Below are 19,340 nucleotides of genomic sequence, written 5' to 3'. Positions count from 1 at the left end.
TATAATCTATGGTTTTAGATACAAGCCAGCCCTAGTTACTTAATATTTGTGAAGTAAGTAAATATATGGACAACATACACCTTTAACAACACAGCATACTAGATCTTCTGCTTTGAAATGGGTTTACTATTCAGAAACCATTTATAGTACATACATTTTTTAATCTTGGAAAGCAATTTATCCAACTCCTCAAGTTCAATGGTTTTCTTTAATAAACTTTCAAATTGAGGTATAATATACATATTGAAGGGGCTTCCCAGGTAGCTCAGCTGGTAAAGAATCCACCTGCAATGGAGACCTGGATTCAATTCCTGGGTTTTGAAGATCCCCTGGAGGAGGGCATGGCAACACACTCCAGTATTCTTGCCTGGAGAATCCCCATGGACAGAAAAGCCTAGGGGGCTACAGTCCATGGGGTTGCAAAGAGTTGGACATGACTGAGCAACTAAGCACAGTAGAGCATACATACTGAAAATAAGCATACAAAAGTTAACAGCCCAGTGAATTTTCACAAAGTGAATACAGTGTGGTAACTACCAGCTGGATCAAGAAACAGAGCATTATGCTCTCTGAAGCAGCTCTAATGCCCTTCCTAGTCATATTGTGACCCCCTAAAATAATCACCATTTCAACTTCTAATACTGTAGGTTAATTTTCCCTTAATTATATGTTTTGAACTTTTTATAAATAAAATTACAGAGTACTTTTTTTTTGCATCTGTGAACTCAACTATCTTTTCTTTACTTCTTTTTGCCTACCAGATTTCTTTTTTGGAACCAGTTTTATTGAATTCATGTAGAAGTGTTTTAGCCATTTAACTCATTATCAGAGAAATGCAAATCAAAACCACTATGAGGTACCATTTCACACCAGTCAGAATGGCTGTGATCCAAAAGTCTACAAATAATAAATGCTGGAGAGGGTGTGGAGAAAAGGGAACCCTCTTATACTGTTGGTGGGAATGCAAACTAGTACAGCCACTATGGAGAACAGTGTGGAGATTCCTTAAAAAACTGGAAATAGAACTGCCTTATGATCCAGCAATCCCACTGCTGGGCATACACACTGAGGAAACCAGAAGGGAAAGAGACACGTGTACCCCAATGTTCATCGCAGCACTGTTTATAATAGCCAGGACATGGAAGCAACCTAGATGTCCATCAGCAGATGAATGGATAAGAAAGCTGTGGTACATATACACAATGGAGTATTACTCGGCCATTAAAAAGAATACATTTGAATCAGTTCTAATGAGGTGGATGAAACTGTAGCCTATTATACAGAGTGAAGTAAGCCAGAAGGAAAAACATAAATACAGTATACTAACGCATATATATGGAATTTAGAAAGATGGTAACAATAACCCGGTGTACGAGACAGCAAAAGAGACACTGATGTATAGAACAGTCTTATGGACTCTGTAGGAGAGGGCGAGGGTGGGAAGATTTGGGAGAGTGGCATTGAAATATGTAAAATATCATGTAGGAAACGAGTTGCCAGTCCAGGTCCGATGCATGATGCTGGATGCTTGGGGCTGGTGCACTGGGACGGCCCAGAGGGGTGGTATGGGGAGGGAGGAGGGAGAAGGGAGGAGGTTTCGGGATGGGGAACACATGTATACCTGTGGTGGATTCATTTTGATATTTGGCAAAACTAACACAATTATGTAAAGTTTAAAAATAAAATAAAATTAGAAAAAAAAAAAGAAGTGTTTTAGCCATTTAAAAAATAAGGCATTTAATCCAAGCAAATTGGCTTATGGAAAATACAAATTTCATATTACAAGGCTTGGCTATCAAATATCACATCTTTGTAACAATTTCTCAGTCAACATGTTCAGGTGCCAGCATTCATCATGAACACTTTTTTAAATGTTTCAATGAAATTTTCATGTTAGAGTATTTTTAGACTTACACAAAAGTTGTACAGAGTTCTCGTATACCTCTCACTTGGTTTTCCCTATCATTAACATTAGAATGGTACATATGTCACAGTCCTTACTTCATTCAATTCTCCTTAGCTTTTATACAATGCTCTTCTGTTCCAGGAACCCATGCATGATGTCACATTACATTTAGTAATCATATGTCCTTAGGCTCCTCTTGTCTGTGACAGTTTCTCAGACTTTCCTTGTTTTTGATGACCTTGAAAATTTTGATGAGTACTGGTAAGATATTTCATAGTGTCCCTTAATTGGGATTTGTCTGTTTTCCCATGATTCAGCTGGAGTGAGGGGATTTTAGAGGAAGACCAGAGAGGTCAAGTGCCATTTTCTTCATATAATATCAAGGGTGTGTGCATGCTTCCAGTTGCTCAGTGGTGTCCAACTCTTTGCGACCCCATGGACTGCAGTCCATCAGGCTCATTTGTCCATGTAATCTTTCAGGCAAGAATACTGGGATGGGTTGCCATTTCCTACTCCAGGGGATCTTCTCAACCCAGAGATCAAACTCACATCTCTGTATTTCCTGCATTGCAGGTGGATTCTTCACTGATGAGTCACTGGGGACACCTATCAAGGGTAGACACTACTTATTACTGCTGATGTTGCCCTTGATCACTGCATTGAGGTAATGTTTACCAGGAGTGCTCACTACAAACTTACTCTTCTTTCCCTATTTCCATACTATTTTGAAGAAAGTCACTGTGTGCTGCATATACTGAATAAATTGTATGTATCTCACATGCCCTACTGTTCTACTGTTTAGTTCTTCTGTTTAGAACTAAAATTCTAGAAATATAGAATTATTTGCTGTTTAGCTCTAAACATCTGCTGCTGCTCAGTCGCTTCAGTCATGTCCGACTCTGTGTGACCCCACAGACGGAAGCCCACCAGGCTCCCCCGTCCCTGGGATTCTCCAGGCAAGAACACTGGAGTGGGTTGCCATTTCCTTCTCCAATGCATGAAAGTGAAAAGTGAAAGTGAAGTTTTGCTCAGTCATGTTTGACCCTCAGTGACCCCATGGACTGCAGCCTACCAGGCTCCTCCGTCCATGGGATTTTCCAGGCAAGAGTACTGGAGTGGGGTGCCATTGCCTTCTCCGCTAAACATCTAGAAATATTTAAAAATTCCATCACTGATCTTTTCCCATGAATGATCCCCACCCTCAAGTCATACAAAGCAGCAATTGAAAGGTGAAATGATCTGCTTACCTTCTACTCAGAAAAACTCCTTTCCTTACTCCAGGACTTGAACTGAGGCAGACTCATTCTTCAGAGAAATCTAAGGTTCTGTAGCATACCATCTGTCTGGCAATCTCTTGAGATACTTTTCTCTGCCTGATTTCTCTAAAGTGAGAGGCATTAAATTTGCCTCCACACTTACTTCATCTGCTTTTTTTAAATCATTTTATCCTGCCTCTCGATTACCCATTTCCTTGAGTCTTGTCTTTCATAGCCACTGTCTTACAATTATCCAATAAAATCAGAAATGCCAACAGCCTTTTTTCTTCTATTTTCCTGCTTTATGAAAGAGCTTTTTGCATACTCCACTGGATTTTAAACCACTTATGAGAAAGAGGCATTCTGAAAAGAAATGCTCTTTACTTTATGATTTCCCTATGTTCTTTTCTTCAGTTGGCTTGAAAAGATAAGTGTTTTCAGATTCCTACATTTGCTTGAGGCTTTTAGAAATATTTCTTTGTTTGATGTACTTCAGTTTTTAAAAAGTCACTATATACACTATGCAGTTTGTTTCTTAAGTAATGAATAAGCACTTTCTTGTGGCCAATTCTGGGGTCTCATTTTTTTTAAAAGCCCAAACAACCCTTTAATTGCCAGTGTCATATCAGTTATCTTATCAGTGTAGTATCTGAAATAAGCCTACTCAGAGTTTGTATGCATATTTAATAAAAATTTGAATTAAATGCACCAAACATGTACAATATTGAAAAATACTCTACCTTTAATCCATTTTTTAAATCTCTTCTCACTTTCCAATTATAACTTGAATTTATCCTCTCCCAAATATCTCCAAATTTGTTTTCTTACTTTGGCAACTCCACCCATCTGTATAGACTTAAGTTTAATTAAATGCTTTTTTTCCCTAACTGTTCTTAATATTAGGCCAAAAGCCTATAGAATCTAACATTCTCATGTTCAATAAATAAAAGGACATATATTATGCACCTATATGAATTCAACACATTAAGTTTTAAGGGAAAAAAGACTTGTTAATCCTTAGTCTGGTAGTACAATAGAGAACAAAATATTTATAATCAATGAATACTTGATCCTGCCTATATTAAAATGATAATTGGAACCCTAGGCCACAAGTTTTAGTTGTGTTTAATGAAAATCTCAGAGTGAAATGTGACACAAATCATTTTTATAAGGTAAAGCAGAGTTAGCCATTACCCTTCATTTAGAAAGATAAGGGAGAAGAGTCTAACATATACATGCCAATTATCATAACATTTAAGGTGAATCTATACTTCATCATCATGAGGTTGGATTTCTGTCTAAGTCTGTTTACTAAAAGAAGTACTTGGGCTTTTTTTCCTTATTAGTAGTACTGGAATTTTTTTTGAAATTAGGAAAATATCTTTATTATTTCTGAAATATTCCACTATTCACTGTAAAAATCATGATAATGGCTTTTTCACAACTTCATAAATTATGGAAAAATTATCTTCCACCTTCTTTACAGAAGTCCTCCCACCAGCCACCCTCCCTTGCTGAGTCCCAGAAACCTGTGAGCCCTGTGAGGGAGGCTCAGCCCACACACATCTGTAGCACACTGAGGCAGGCACCCACAGAAGGCCTGTGGCATGACACTTGTGGCTGGCAGGCCACAGCATAGGAATTTTAAAAAAAGAAGAAAAGAAAAAGGCTACTTCACCTATGAATATCGTTTTTACTACACAATAAATATTAATTTTGTTCTCCATCCTTATTCAGAAAATGCTTAGAGCGATGCTTTCCCTATTTTCCATGACATACTAATATCCTAGAATATATGAAAAAATATTCCTAGCAAAAATGATTCTGTGATGAAATAAACCCAGAAAATATCAGATTAAATAGGAGTAAACTGCGTTCTATTCTACAGAATTTCTCAGGGTCTTTGATATTTGAACATGTGTTATAATGTTCCAAGATAGAGAGATGGCATATAGTATTCCCCAGTGACATTTGGCCAACAGAACACTTCCTTCAAGAAACACCTGTTAAAATCTCCAGGCCAAATTTTTGGAAGTGAGAGATTAATAGAGAGAGCAATGGAGAGAGAAATTAAAATGACTATTGGGAAGACAATGATACTATTAATAGCAATAGGAAATAGGAGAGACAAATTTGCAATGGAATATTATTTCATCTTGAACATAATGAGGTTCCTTTCCTGTCTGGTGGAGATGAGCAGCATATACGAGACTCAAGCTCAGGAGAGAGGTCAGGTTATTGATTATGATTAATTAGAAGTCTTCTACTATATAGCCTTAGCACTCTGATACATTACAATGGCTTGTGAGATAGGTCACAAGTAACTTTTTACTAACATTGGTTAAAATACCAAATTTGCAAAAGCTTTACACTTTAGAAGAAAATAATATTATAGGCTTTTCTGCATGTAATGAATGATACAAAGAAAATTTATTTTCTCAGCAACTAGTGACTGAATGGGTACTTTGATAAATCTGAGGGTGGCACTGGGCTTCCAGGGCCTCACATCAATAGTAGTAGGCAGATTCCCTGCATAGACCAGGAAAAGGGTATGAGTTCAAGTCTTAAAATAGGAAATGGTTTGGTGAATGGAGGGATGCAAGAGAAAGAAGGGGGTGAAGAAACGTGAGAGCAGAGACACTTGGTGGAGGTTTTCAATTAAACTGCCACATGCTATGTGATATAACTTACCCTCACATCCCAGTAACTGAAGCAAGTTTTCAAAAAATCATATACTGAGTGTGGTTTGATTTTTTTTTTTAAAGAAAGCAATGTTTTGTTTGGCAGAGTATCAAGACAACACTCAGATGCATGAAAAGAAGGGACAGCCTAGAATAGGTGGCCAATTTGGTGGATTCTGTTGACTACCTGCTCAACATCTGCTTCCCTCTTCTTTCTTCCTGACACCCTGCTTTACATCAGGTAGCCATATAACAGAATCCAGTGGAAGCCAACACCATTTGTAGTTCAGGAGGAGATTCTGGCTTGTCTAAGCCAGTCATGGCATCCCCCTTACCAGGGATGGTTTTAGGAATGTGCAAGTGACCCCATTCTGGCCACTGAGATATACATGAAGGAGACTCAGTGAAATTTTCCTAGCTTCTGAGAAATGCATCAAAGAAGAGAAAGTCATTCTCTTTCCTCTGAACATTTCATGCCTGGACATGAGGGCTGGAACAATTTCATCCATTATGTAGCCAGTCTGAGGAGGGCAGAGGCAAGAGAACTCAGGAGCCAGGACACAGCAGACCAAGGGCCTGTCCTACCTTTGAACTTCATGTTACGTGAGATCATAAAAGCACTTAGTGTTTCAGCCAGTCTAAGACTTTTGTTTCTTGCAAGCAGAAGTATGTGAACTACGAATGCCTATAATAATACCACTCTCACTGACCTACATTCTGAAAAGCTTTTCCAGGTGGGAGAGAAAGCAGCACAGTTAAACCCAGCCTGATCTAAATATTTCATAATCTGTAGCCAATCTAATCTATATCATACCTTTATAAAATGTTTTACTGACTGTTATGCCCACCCTCTTCTCCCACCTGAATGCATTCTATGCACTGTTATATTAGTCAGGATTCTCCAGAGAAACAAAACCAACAAGGTGTGTGTGTGTGTGTGTGTGTGTGTGTGTGTGTGTGTAGATAGATAGATAGATTTTAAGGAATTGACTCATATGATTTATGGAGGCTGGAAAGTCCAAAATCTGCAGGGTGGGCTCTCAGGCTGTCAGGCTAGAGACTAGGGAGAGCTGATGCTGAAGTCTGAAGGAAGTCTGTTGCAGTATTCTTTCTTGTTCAAGGGAGGTCAGCATTTTTGTTCTATCCAGGCCTTCAAATGACTGGAAGAGGCCCATCATATTTTAAAGGCAACCTGCTTTACTCAAAGTCTACCAATTTAATTATAAATCTCATCCAAAAACACTCTCACAGAAAATATCCAGAACAATATTTGATGAAATATCTGGGGCACCCCACTCTAGTACTCTTGACTGGAAAATCCCATGGATGGAGAAGCCTGGTAGGCTGCAGTCCATGGGGTCGCTAAGAGTCGGACACGACTGAGCGACTTCACTTTCCCTTTTCACTTTCATGCATTGGAAAAGGAAATGGTAACCCACTCCAGTGTTCTTGCCTGGAGAATCCCAGGGATGGGGGAGCCTGGTGGGCTGCTGTCTATGGGGTCACACAGAGTTGGACACAGCTGAAGCGACTTAGCAGCAGCAGCAGCAGCAGGGCACCATAGCTCAGTCAAGTTGACACATGAAATTAACCATCAAAACTTTTTTTTTTTAATTTAATTTTATTTTTAAACTTTACATAATTGTATTAGTTTCGCCAAATATCAAAATGAATCCGCCACAGGTATACATGTGTTCCCCATCCTGAACCCTACTCCCTCCTCCCTCCCCGTACCATCCCTCTGGGTCGTCCCAGTGCACTAGCCCCAAGCATCCAGTATCGTGCATCGAACCTGGACTGGCAACTCGTTTCTTACATGATATTTTACGTGTTTCAATGCCGTTCTCCTATATCTTCCCACCCTCTCCCTCTCCCATAGAGTCCATAAGACTGTTCTATACATCAGTGTCTCTTTTGCTGTCTCGTACACAGGATTATTGTTACCATCTTTCTAAATTCCATATATATGCGTTAGCATACTGTATTGGTGTTTTTGCTTCTGGCTTACTTCACTCTGTATAATAGGCTCCAGTTTCATCCACCTCATTAGAACTGATTCAAATGTATTCTTTTTAATGGCTGAGTAATACTCCATTGTGTATATGTACCACAGCTTTCTTATCCATTCATCTGCTGATGGACATCTAGGTTGCTTCCATGTCCTGGCTATTACAAACAGTGCTGCGATGAACATTGGGGTACACGTGTCTCTTTCCCTTCTGGTTTCCTCAGTGTGTATGCCCAGCAGTGGGATTGCTGGATCATAAGGCAGTTCTATTTCCAGTTTTTTAAGGAATCTCCACACTGTTCTCCATAGTGGCTGTATTAGTTTGCATTCCCACCAACAGTGTAAGAGGGTTCCCTTTTCTCCACACCCTCTCCAGCATTTATTATTTGTAGACTTTTGGATCACAGCCATTCTGACTGGTGTGAAATGGTACCTCATAGTGGTTTTGATTTGCATTTCTCTGATAATGAGTGATGTTGAGCATCTTTTCATGTGTTTGTTAGCCATCTGTATGTCTTCTTTGGAGAAATGTCTATTTAGTTCTTTGGCCCATTTTTTGATTGGGTCATTTATTTTTCTGGAGTTGAGCTGTAGGAGTTGCTTGTATATTTTTGAGATTAGTTGTTTGTCCGTTGCTTCATTTGCTATTATTTTCTCCCATTCTGAAGGCTGTCTTTTCACCTTGCTAATAGTTTCTTTTGATGTGCAGAAGCTTTTAAGGTTAATTAGGTCCCATTTGTTTATTTTTGCTTTTATTTCCAATATTCTGGGAGGTGGGTCATAGAGGATCCTGCTGTGATGTATGTCAGAGAGTGTTTTGCCTACATTCTCCTCTAGAAGTTTTATAGTTTCTGGTCTTACGTTTAGATCTTTAATCCACTTTGAGTTTATTTTTGTGTATGGTGTTAGAAAGTGGTCTAGTTTCATTCTTTTACAAGTGGTTGACCAGATTTCCCAGCACCACTTGTTAAAGAGATTGTCTTTAATCCATTGTATATTCTTGCCTCCTTTGTCAAAGATAAGGTGTCCATATGTGCATGGATTTATCTCTGGGCTTTCTATTTTGTTCCATTGATCTATATTTCTGTCTTTGTGCCAGTACCATACTGTCTTGATAACTGTGGCTTTGTAGTAGAGCCTGAAGTCAGGTAGGTTGATTCCTCCAGTTCCATTCTTCTTTCTCAAGATCGCTTTGGCTATTCAAGGTTTTTTGTATTTCCATACAAATTGTGAAATTATTTGTTCTAGCTCTGTGAAGAATACTGTTGGTAGCTTGATAGGGATCGCATTGAATCTATAAATTGCTTTGGGTAGTATACGCATTTTCACTATATTGATTCTTCCAATCCATGAACATGGTATATTTCTCCATCTATTAGTGTCCTCTTTGATTTCTTTCACCAGTGTTTTATAGTTTTCTATATATAGGTCTTTAGTTTCTTTAGGTAGATATATTCCTAAGTATTTTATTCTTTCCGTTGCAATGGTGAATGGAATTGTTTCCTTAATTTCTCTTTCTGTTTTCTCATTATTAGTGTATAGGAATGCAAGGGATTTCTCTGTGTTGATTTTATATCCTGCAACTTTACTATAGTCATTGATTAGTTCTAGTAATTTTCTGGTGGAGTCTTTAGGGTTTTCTATGTAGAGGATCATGTCATCTGCAAATAGTGAGAGTTTTACTTCTTCTTTTCCAATTTTGATTCCTTTTATTTCTTTTTCTGCTCTGATTGCTGTGGCCAAAACTTCCAAAACGATGTTGAATAGTAATGGTGAAAGTGGGCACCCTTGTCTTGTTCCTGATTTTAGAGGAAATGCTTTCAATTTTTCACCATTGAGGATAATGTTTGCTGTGGGTTTGTCATATATAGCTTTTATTATGTTGAGGTATGTTCCTTCTATTCCTGCTTTCTGGAGAGTTTTTATCATAAATGGATGTTGAATTTCGTCAAAGGCTTTCTCTGCATCTATTGAGATAATCATATGGTTTTTATCTCTAGACAGGAAACACAAAAACGGTGTATAAATTCGAACCCAAAACAATAAAGTAAACGGCAATGGGATCATACTTATCAGTAATTACCTTAAACGTAAATGGGTTGAATGCCCCAACCAAAAGACAAAGACTGGCTGAATGGATAAAAAACAAGACCCCTACATATGTTGTCTACAAGAGACCCACCTCAAAACAGGGGACACATAGAGACTGAAAGTGAAGGGCTGGAAAAAGATTTTCCATGCAAATAGGGACCAAAAGAAAGCAGGAGTAGCAATACTCATATCAAATAGACTTTAAAACAAAGGCTGTGAAAAGAGACAATGAAGTCACTACGTAATGATCAAAGGATCAGTCCAAGAAGAAGATATAACAATTATAAATATATATGCACCCAACACGGGAGCACCACAGTATGTAAGACAAATGCTAACAACTATGAAAGGAGAAATTAACAATAACACAATAATAGTGGGAGACTTTAATACCCCACTCACACCTATGGATAGATCAACTAAACAGAAAATTAACAAGGACACACAAACTTTAAACGATACAATAGACCAGTTAGACCTAATTGATATCTATAGGACATTTCATCCCAAAACAATGAATTTCACCTTTTTCTCAAGCGCACATGGAACCTTCTCCAGGATAGATCACATCCTGGGCCATAAAGCTAGCCTTGGTAAATTCAAAAAAATAGAAATCATTCCAAGCATCTTTTCTGACCACAATGCAGTAAGATTAGATCTCAATTACAGGAGAAAAACTATTAAAAATTCCAACATATGGAGGCTGAACAACATGCTGCTGAATAACCAACAAATCACAGAAGAAATCAAAAAAGAAATCAAAATTTGCATAGAAACGAATGAAAATGAAAACACAACAACCCAAAACCTGTGGGACATGGTAAAAGCAGTCCTAAGGGGAGACTTCATAGCAATACAGGCACACCTCAAGAAACAAGAAAAAAGTCAAATAAATAACCTAACTCTACACCTAAAGCAACTAGAAAAGGAAGAAATGAAGAACCCCAGGGTTAGTAGAAGGAAAGAAATCTTAAAAATTAGAGCAGAAATAAATGCAAAAGAAACAAAAGAGACCATAGCAAAAATCAACAAAACCAAAAGCTGGTTCTTTGAAAGGATAAATAAAATTGACAAACCATTAGCCAGACTCATCAAGAAACAAAGGGAGAAAAATCAAATCAATAAAATTAGAAACAAAAATGGAGAGATCACAACAGACAACACAGAAATACAAAGGATCATAAGAGACTACTATCAACAATTATATTCCAATAAAATGGACAATGTGGAAGAAATGGACAAATTCTTAGAAAAGTACAACTTTCCAAAACTCGACCAGGAAGAAATAGAAAATCTTAACAGACCCATCACAAGCACGGAAATTGAAACTGTAATCAAAAATCTTCCAGCAAACAAAAGCCCAGGTCCAGACGGCTTCACAGCTGAATTCTACCAAAAATTTAGAGAAGAGCTAACACCTATCCTGCTCAAACTCTTCCAAAAAATTGCAGAGGAAGGTAAACTTCCAAACTCGTTCTATGAGGCCACCATCACCCTAATACCAAAACCTGACAAAGATCCCACAAAAAAAGAAAACTACAGGCCAATATCACTGATGAACATAGATGCAAAAATCCTTAACAAAATTCTAGCAATCAGAATCCAAAACTATTTTTTTTAGTTCCCAACCAATTTCCTGGGACCTCATTGAACTTTGGGCATATTCAAGGCATTATGTCATACATGTGAATATTTTCTGTCATTTGCATCATAATAAATAAAAGAAAAAAAACAAATTCCACATGAAGGTAATAGTAGAGTCTAAGACATCATGAGAAACGCTGGACTGGAAGAAACACAAGCTGGAATCAAGATTGCCAGGAGAAATATCAATAACCTCAGATATGCAGATGACACTGCTGGAGCCAGCCGGCAAAGTCGATCAGGTCCCGAGAACGTGCACGGCGGGGCTAAGAAAGAAACTAAAGCAAGAGACTACAAAGATGGGGTCGAGAGGTTCAGACACGTCACCACGAAGGGACGCAGTCTGACACCAACTTTATTCAACATCTCATATTTATACAGAAAAGCGTGAGAGAGACAAAACAGTTGACATTTTTTCTTGGTTAGCCTATACATCTTACAAACAGTCACAAGAAATCTTGAGAGCATGGGAATGGCTCCCTGTTATTATTTCTTACACCAGATAACACATCTCTGTGCGTGAGAAGTTTGCACAGAACTCCAGGTGCCTGCAGTAAATAAGCGCCTAATCTCTGGGGTGGCGGGACAGAGAGCTATGTTTGCAAGCAAACCCTCAAGGACTGAGGCAGCTCCCAGAGCTGTGTCCTTCGGACAAAGGACCCCGTTCTCACGGGCAGCTCCCCGCATGACACCACCCTATGGCAGAAAGTGAAGAGGAACTAAAAAGCCTCTTGATGACAGTGAAAGTGGAGAGTGAAAAAGTTGGCTTAAAGCTCAACATTCAGAAAATGAAGACCATGGCATCCGGTCCCATCACTTCATGGGAAATAGATGGGGAAACAGTGTCAGACTTTATTTTTTGGGGCTCCAAAATCACAGCAGATGGTGACTGCAGCCATGAAATTAAAAGACACTTACTCCTTGGAAGGAAAGTTATGACCAACCTAGATAGCATATTCAAAAGCAGAGACATTACTTTGCCAACAAAGGTCTGTCTAGTCAAGCCTATGGTTTTTCCTATGGTCATGTATGGATGTGAGAAGAGAATTGGACTGTGAAGAAGGCTGAGTGCTGAAGAATTGATGCTTTTGAACTGTGGTGTTGAAGAAGACTCTTGAGAGTCCCTTGGACTGCAAGGAGATCCAACCAGTCCATTCTGAAGGAGATCAGCCCTGGGATTTCTTTGGAAGGAATGATGCTAAAGCTAAAACTCCAGTACTTTGGCCACCTCATGCAAAGAGTTGACTCATTGGAAAAGACTGATGCTGGGAGGGATTGGGGGCAGGAGGAGAAGGGGACGACAGAGGATGAGATGGCTGGATGGCATCACTGACTCAATGGACGTGAGTTTGAGTGAACTCCGGGAGTTGGTGTTGGACAGGGAGGCCTGGTGTGCTGCGATTCATGGGGTCGCAAAGAGTCGGACACGACTGAGCGACTGATCTGATCTGATCTGATCTGAAGACACTGTATGCAGAGAGCAGGGTAAAAGTCAACCCAGGGAAATACCTGGGTATTACAGTTAGGAAAAGTAAGGCAAGCCAGTGAAAGAGGAGTTGTGGGCAGGGCAGTGCCTCCATGACTCACAAAAGGACTCCTGGGTCAATATTGCCACTGTTGTGAGAAATGGAAGGTGTCAGGGTCCAGAAGACAATGATGGGACTAGGTCTGTAAGAGTGCATCTCTTTAGGGATCCAGGCAGGAAACAGATAGCTGTTCGATTTGGTTTATTTAAGAAGCATTTAATATAGTATTAAAAAGGTGTGGGAAATATGAGAAGGAACCAGGGAAATGACAAGTTACCCAGGTAGTATTAAGGAAGAACAAAGAAATGTGAGCACTGGAGAAGTATTTACCTTCCCTATGTCAGAAGAGACTTGGGAAAGGTGAGGCTCCTGGAACCAAGGACTGCATAACAAGAGGTAGGACCATCTGTTAATGGACAAAATCAGCCTGTATCAACTTAGTCAAGAGGGAACAGGGCAGGGAAATACTCTGACTTCACTTCGATTTTCTTGATTACGTGTTGGTGCTCCCACTGACTAAACCAATGACTAAGCCAGAGTGGGGTTGCCAGATAAAACACAACACATTCAGTTAAATTTGAATTTCTGATAAGTCTAAGTATTCATATTACATACGACATGGGACATACTTGCATTAAAAACTATCCTTTTATTGGAAATTCTAATTTAGCCTGATGTCCTATATTTTCATTTGCTAAACCATTCAACCCTAAGCCAGAGGGCCATGGAGTCCACCGAAGCGTCTCTAAAGCACAGCCTCTCAGGGTCCAGAACAGGAAGAGGAAGTGTGGGGAGTGGATCTGAAGGGCAATAGCTGATAGGAAGCACAGATGATCGCAGAATCCAGACAAAAAGGAGTGGCTGGGGCAAAAGGTGCAGACAGCTAAGTATCATCCACTTTTTGAGGATGACACCAGTGGTTTGAGAGAGTAGCAGGATTAAGGGGTGGAGTGCATAGCTGATGCAGCAAAGTGCAGAAGGGACAACCTCTCAAAAGCCTATTTGGAGAGGCCACAGCCCTTTACCTCCCCATTTGTGGGGCTCCTTTCATGCTTCTCTTCCAAAAGTCATTTATGTTGGTGCTCTGGATGCTCTCTAGAAAACACTGTTTATCTTTACCTTGAAGGATAAAGACATAGAAAATATTTGTGGATAGGCAAAAGTTTCAAGATTTCATGTTTAACTTTTAACCAGATTGCTCATTAGTATTAAGCAACTCAGGAGAAGAGATAAATCTACTTTTTCTCAAGAATCCTCAGAGCTGAACTATTACAAGTTTTTTCTTTAAGTACACCTCTTCCTTGCATTGCTGTGTACCAAGACTCCAGACTGTATAAAATATTCTTTTGTTACAAATTTTACTATTTGGTCAATCTCTATATTTTTAAGATTCATATAGTGTTAATATAAATTAACCTTTAATAAAGAGAATATAAATTTTAAAATAATATTTTTATCTGGAAGTTGGGAATTGGTATGTGTTTGTCTTTTTTTTTTTTCCCTTTTAACTGAAGCTCTGTAGAGTACTTCCTTCCATGGCTAATTCTTGGTCATCTATGGTGCTGTAAATAGGTTATGCCATGGAGAAGTCAAATTTGAATGTCATTCATTTTGATATTTTGGTTACTTATTTCAGCTTTTTGATTTCTTTGTTTTACTTCACTGGGACAGCTACTGTCCACTCCCAGTATGTGATAGAAAGGTGACTTACATCAGTAAGATAGTTTGTGTTCAGACAACCAAAAGATGACAAAATCCTGTCACTTAATAAATATTTCTCAAGCCCATAACACAAACAGAAGGCTTGAGTAGAGATAAAAATGAACCATCAACCAGGGACCTTCAGAGTACTTATGAAGAAATTTCATTTTCTACAGTAAGAAATTTAAGTGAGGAAGGCTTGAGACGAATATGAAAAAGGCAAACTGAATATTTATCCTCAAACATCCAATTCAGGACCATCATTCTCCAAGTTTGTAGCTACCACGGGCAGTTGCACAGTTGTATGCAGACTGTGAACCTGAGAACGCTAGTGTGCATGCTGATTTTCCTTCAGTGCAGCATTTCTTCAAAGCAACTTTCCTCTCCACTCCTCTTCCACACCATCTTTTCAGCCTTCAGTCTTACTAGCTACCTTCATCACACCTATTGTGCTACACGGTTCAACTTTCACCAGTTTTGGGGACACGAGAAGTACTCATTCAAACTGATGCTCTGGCTTGTGAGCAAATTTTTTTTTTTTTTTTTTTTTTACTTTAAGTAGGATTTCAGTCAGATTAATAGATGTTTTGGCAAACTGTCTGTTTACCATGCAGGGCATAAATTTTCTTAGGTCAATTTTGCTATCTCCTCCCATTTTCCCAAGATTATAACTGAAACTCTTGGTAATATAAACCTGTTAATTAACTGAGTCTTTTTAGCTAATCCCATTCTGATCATATGGATTGCAATCATTATTATCCATACACTCACCATACCAGTATATGATTATGACAAATGTCTTTATACCAATGCCCTCAGCATTTCTGTGTGCCCACTGTTTTAGACACAAGTGGCCCCCAATGAGTAGACATGATGCCTCCTCTCCAAAAACTGGTAAATGGTAATAAGAAAAGCAGGTGAGTGCCATAATACAGAGACACACAAAAAGCACAAATGACTGGGGAGCAACTAATATCAGACTTAAGGAGAATGTGGGGATAATGTTTAGAGGGAGAATATTTCTAAAACAGTCAGAAACGGTCACAATTCTGTTTTGAGCCTCTAAGTACAAAGCAAGCTTCTATCTTTTGGTTCATAAAAATAATGGCTGATAAAGTATTAATACATGGAAAAACAAGAATTTCACATACAGGATCAGGCAGAAAGTGGTCAGGCTAAAGAAATAAAGACATAGCTTTCTATTAGGAAGATGAGGTGGGCCATGGATTGTGTGCCCAGTTGACAAACTGGCCACAACACAGGACTGGAAAGTCACAGGCTAAATGAACAGTATCTCCTTAATCTCTAAGAGTTGAATCATACTTTGCTCAACTGTGAAGATGTGAAAAGTTCTGAGATTATTTTCAGATGATCTTGGTTTGAATTCCAACAACTCCCTTCACCACTTTGAGGCTTAAGGGCCAAAGAGAAGTACTAATGATAATCACACACACACACATATACACACACAGTATTCACAGATTTTGTTGTGATGATGAAATGCAAATATACTAAAAGTGCTGGCACGTGTTGGTTCTCAGCTCTAATTATCAACTCTAAATCTGTACATTCTGTACTTTTAAGCCCCGGGTCACTTTTAAGAAACTCAATTTAGTCTTTTCACCTGCATAATTATCGCCTCCTACAACTTATAAACCTGGATGACTTGGGTTCAGGGTATCAGCAAACCTCCTGAAATGGTAGGTAGCACTGGATGGATGGTACTATCCTGTCGTTCCAGACACTAAGTCGTGTCTGACTCTTTGTGACCCCATGAACTGCAGCATGCCGGGCTCCTCTGTCAGCTCTTTGCATCAGCTTCAGCAACAGTCCTTGCAATGAATATTCTGGGTTGATTTCATTTAGGATTAATTGGTTTGACCTCCTTGCTGTCCGAGGGATTCTCAAGAGTCATCTCTAGCACCACAGTTTGAAAGCATCAGTTCTTCAGCACTCAGCCTTCTTTATGGTCCAACTCTTCTATTCACACATGACTACTGGAAAAACCATAGCTTTATAGTTTTTTGGACTATATGGACCTTTGTCAGCAAAGTGATGTTTCTTCAATATGCAGTCTAGGTTTTGTCATAAGCTTTTCCTCCAAGGAGCAAATGTCCTTTAATTTCACGACTGCAGTCACCAACTGCAGTGATTTTGGAGCCCAAAAAAATAAACCAACTCAATGGACATGAGTTTGAGCAAACTCCAGGAGTTGGTGATGGGCAGGGAAGCCTGGTGTGCTGCAGTCCATGGGGTCGCAAAGAGTTGGACATGACCGAGCAACTGAACTGAACTGAAGAAAATTAAATTTGTCACTGCTTCCATTTTTTCCTACAATGTGCTTAACTTAAGGGCTAGTTGCCTCCCTAAGTTAGGAACTGCTTTGATTTTTCAACTGCAATGGGGTAGTTCTAGAACATCAGGAGATAGAAGTCCACGAATTATTTTTTTCTTATCCTTTTATTCTTTGTTTACACTATTCCAGATCTGTGACAAAGGAAAAACTTCTCATAATTCTTAGCCATCCAGGACCCCTGAGTGGAGGGATTCACTTTGCCTTAGGAATGGATCCAAAAGGGTTATCCTAGCCCATAACTAGGTTCCATGAACACCAACAACTTGGGCCACAAGTGACAAAAAAGCACCAAATTATGTTACCAATTTAAGACGAATGGGCAAGATTCCTTCTTGACTCTCTTGTAGAAGTGCTGAGCAGGAAGAGGCAGAATTTTTGTACAAAGGACTTTGCATAAGAAGCATGCAACAGCATAGACTGTGATTGACTGCAAAAATAGAAATTATCCCCTCCTTCTACCCACACTCTTTGGTAGAGCACACCCACACAGACTCCAGGCTGGCCTCCTGACTTGCTCCAGCCAGGCTTTAGTAAGCATGACACACGATGTCTGACAAACCCTTGTGCACAGAAGTACCCCCATTTGTTTCTCTTGTGATCCCTGCACTACTACCAAATGAATAAGCCCAGTTTGTCCTGCCACATGATGAACTACTCATGGCCAGGATGTCCCTGACATCCCAGCTGTCTTTGAACCAAGTGCCAACTAGGTGAGGCCATCCTAGAACCATCTAGCCCCAAAACAGAGAAACCACCCAGTGGACCACAGAACAATAAGAAATACTATTTTTTATTTTAAGTCAGTATGTTTTCAGGTGGTTAGCAAAAGCTAATTGATAAAATTATGCATTCTCTTTCATGGTCGCCAAGTATAAATACATGAATGTAAGTGTATATATGCATGCATACTTTGTCTTCTGGAAATGGGCACACAGACCTTAATAGTAACTTGTTAAATATTCACAATTGATTTAATCTTCTTCCAAAGGAAAGGAAAATTTCTTTACTTAGTGATGTTAGAATATCTCTCAATATTTTCAACAGGAATATTTGTAACTTTTTCAGGGCAAAGGTCTGGATTTCATTAGACCGTCAAAGGCGTTCATGAGCATAGCAGGGTGAGATCCACACTTAAAAGGAAAATTCTAGTATGAAGGAAGAATGTTAGCAAATGAGCTGAGTTTGATTCCCAGAAAACAAGCCCTAGTAACTATCCTGACAAATGAAAAGCGGAACTGTGTGATGAAAAATTAAAGAACAGAATTTTATGAATAATTTCAGTATTATTTATTGACTCACTGTATCATCACTATCATTGTCAAAAATATTGGTTAAACCACATATGTGCAATACAAATTTTCACTTGACAGTGCTTTCCTACAAGATCTTAAGGTTCTATTCATTTTCAAATATTCTGTTGTGTTGGAACAGAAATTCCAGTATTTGTTTATAAATGAAATCTCCCAAGCTACTTCTCAAGCCAACAAAACTTTTTTTTTTCAGATTTATGTGTTTCAATTGTTTGAAAACTATATTACAAATAGGTTATGATCTTAAAAGCAAATAACCCAATTTAAAATGGAAAATGGATCCAAATAAAGGCTTCTCCAAGGAAGATACACAAATGGTCAATAACCACATAGAAAGATGCTCAACATTACTAGCCATCAGGAAAACACAAATCGAAACCACAATGAGACACTACTTCACACCCACTAGGATGGTTATAAGCAAAACAACAGATGTTGGCAAGTATATGAAGAAACTGCGATCCTCAAGCATTGCTGGTGGAAATGTAAAATACACTAGAAAATAGTTTGGCAGTTCATCAAAAGGTTAAACATAGAGTTAACATATGACCCAGCAGTTTCGCTGCTACCTATATGCCCAAGAGAAATGAAAACATATGTCCACACAAAAACTCATACATAAATATTCATAGCAGCATTTTTTTTAATAGTCAAAAGACAGAAATATCCCAATGTCCATCAACTGATGAATGGATAAACTGTAATATAGCTATAAAATAGAATATTATTCAGCCAAAGAAGAATGATACACTGATATTTCATTCAACATGAAACCTTCAAAACATTGTAAGTGAGAGAAACTAATCACAAAAGACCATGCATATGATTCCACTGACATAAAATATTCAGAATAGGTAAATC

This window comes from Bos javanicus, chromosome 8 (assembly GCF_032452875.1).
Source record: "Bos javanicus breed banteng chromosome 8, ARS-OSU_banteng_1.0, whole genome shotgun sequence".
Classification (NCBI taxonomy): domain Eukaryota; kingdom Metazoa; phylum Chordata; class Mammalia; order Artiodactyla; family Bovidae; genus Bos; species Bos javanicus.
This window is presented reverse-complemented; position numbering follows the sequence as displayed.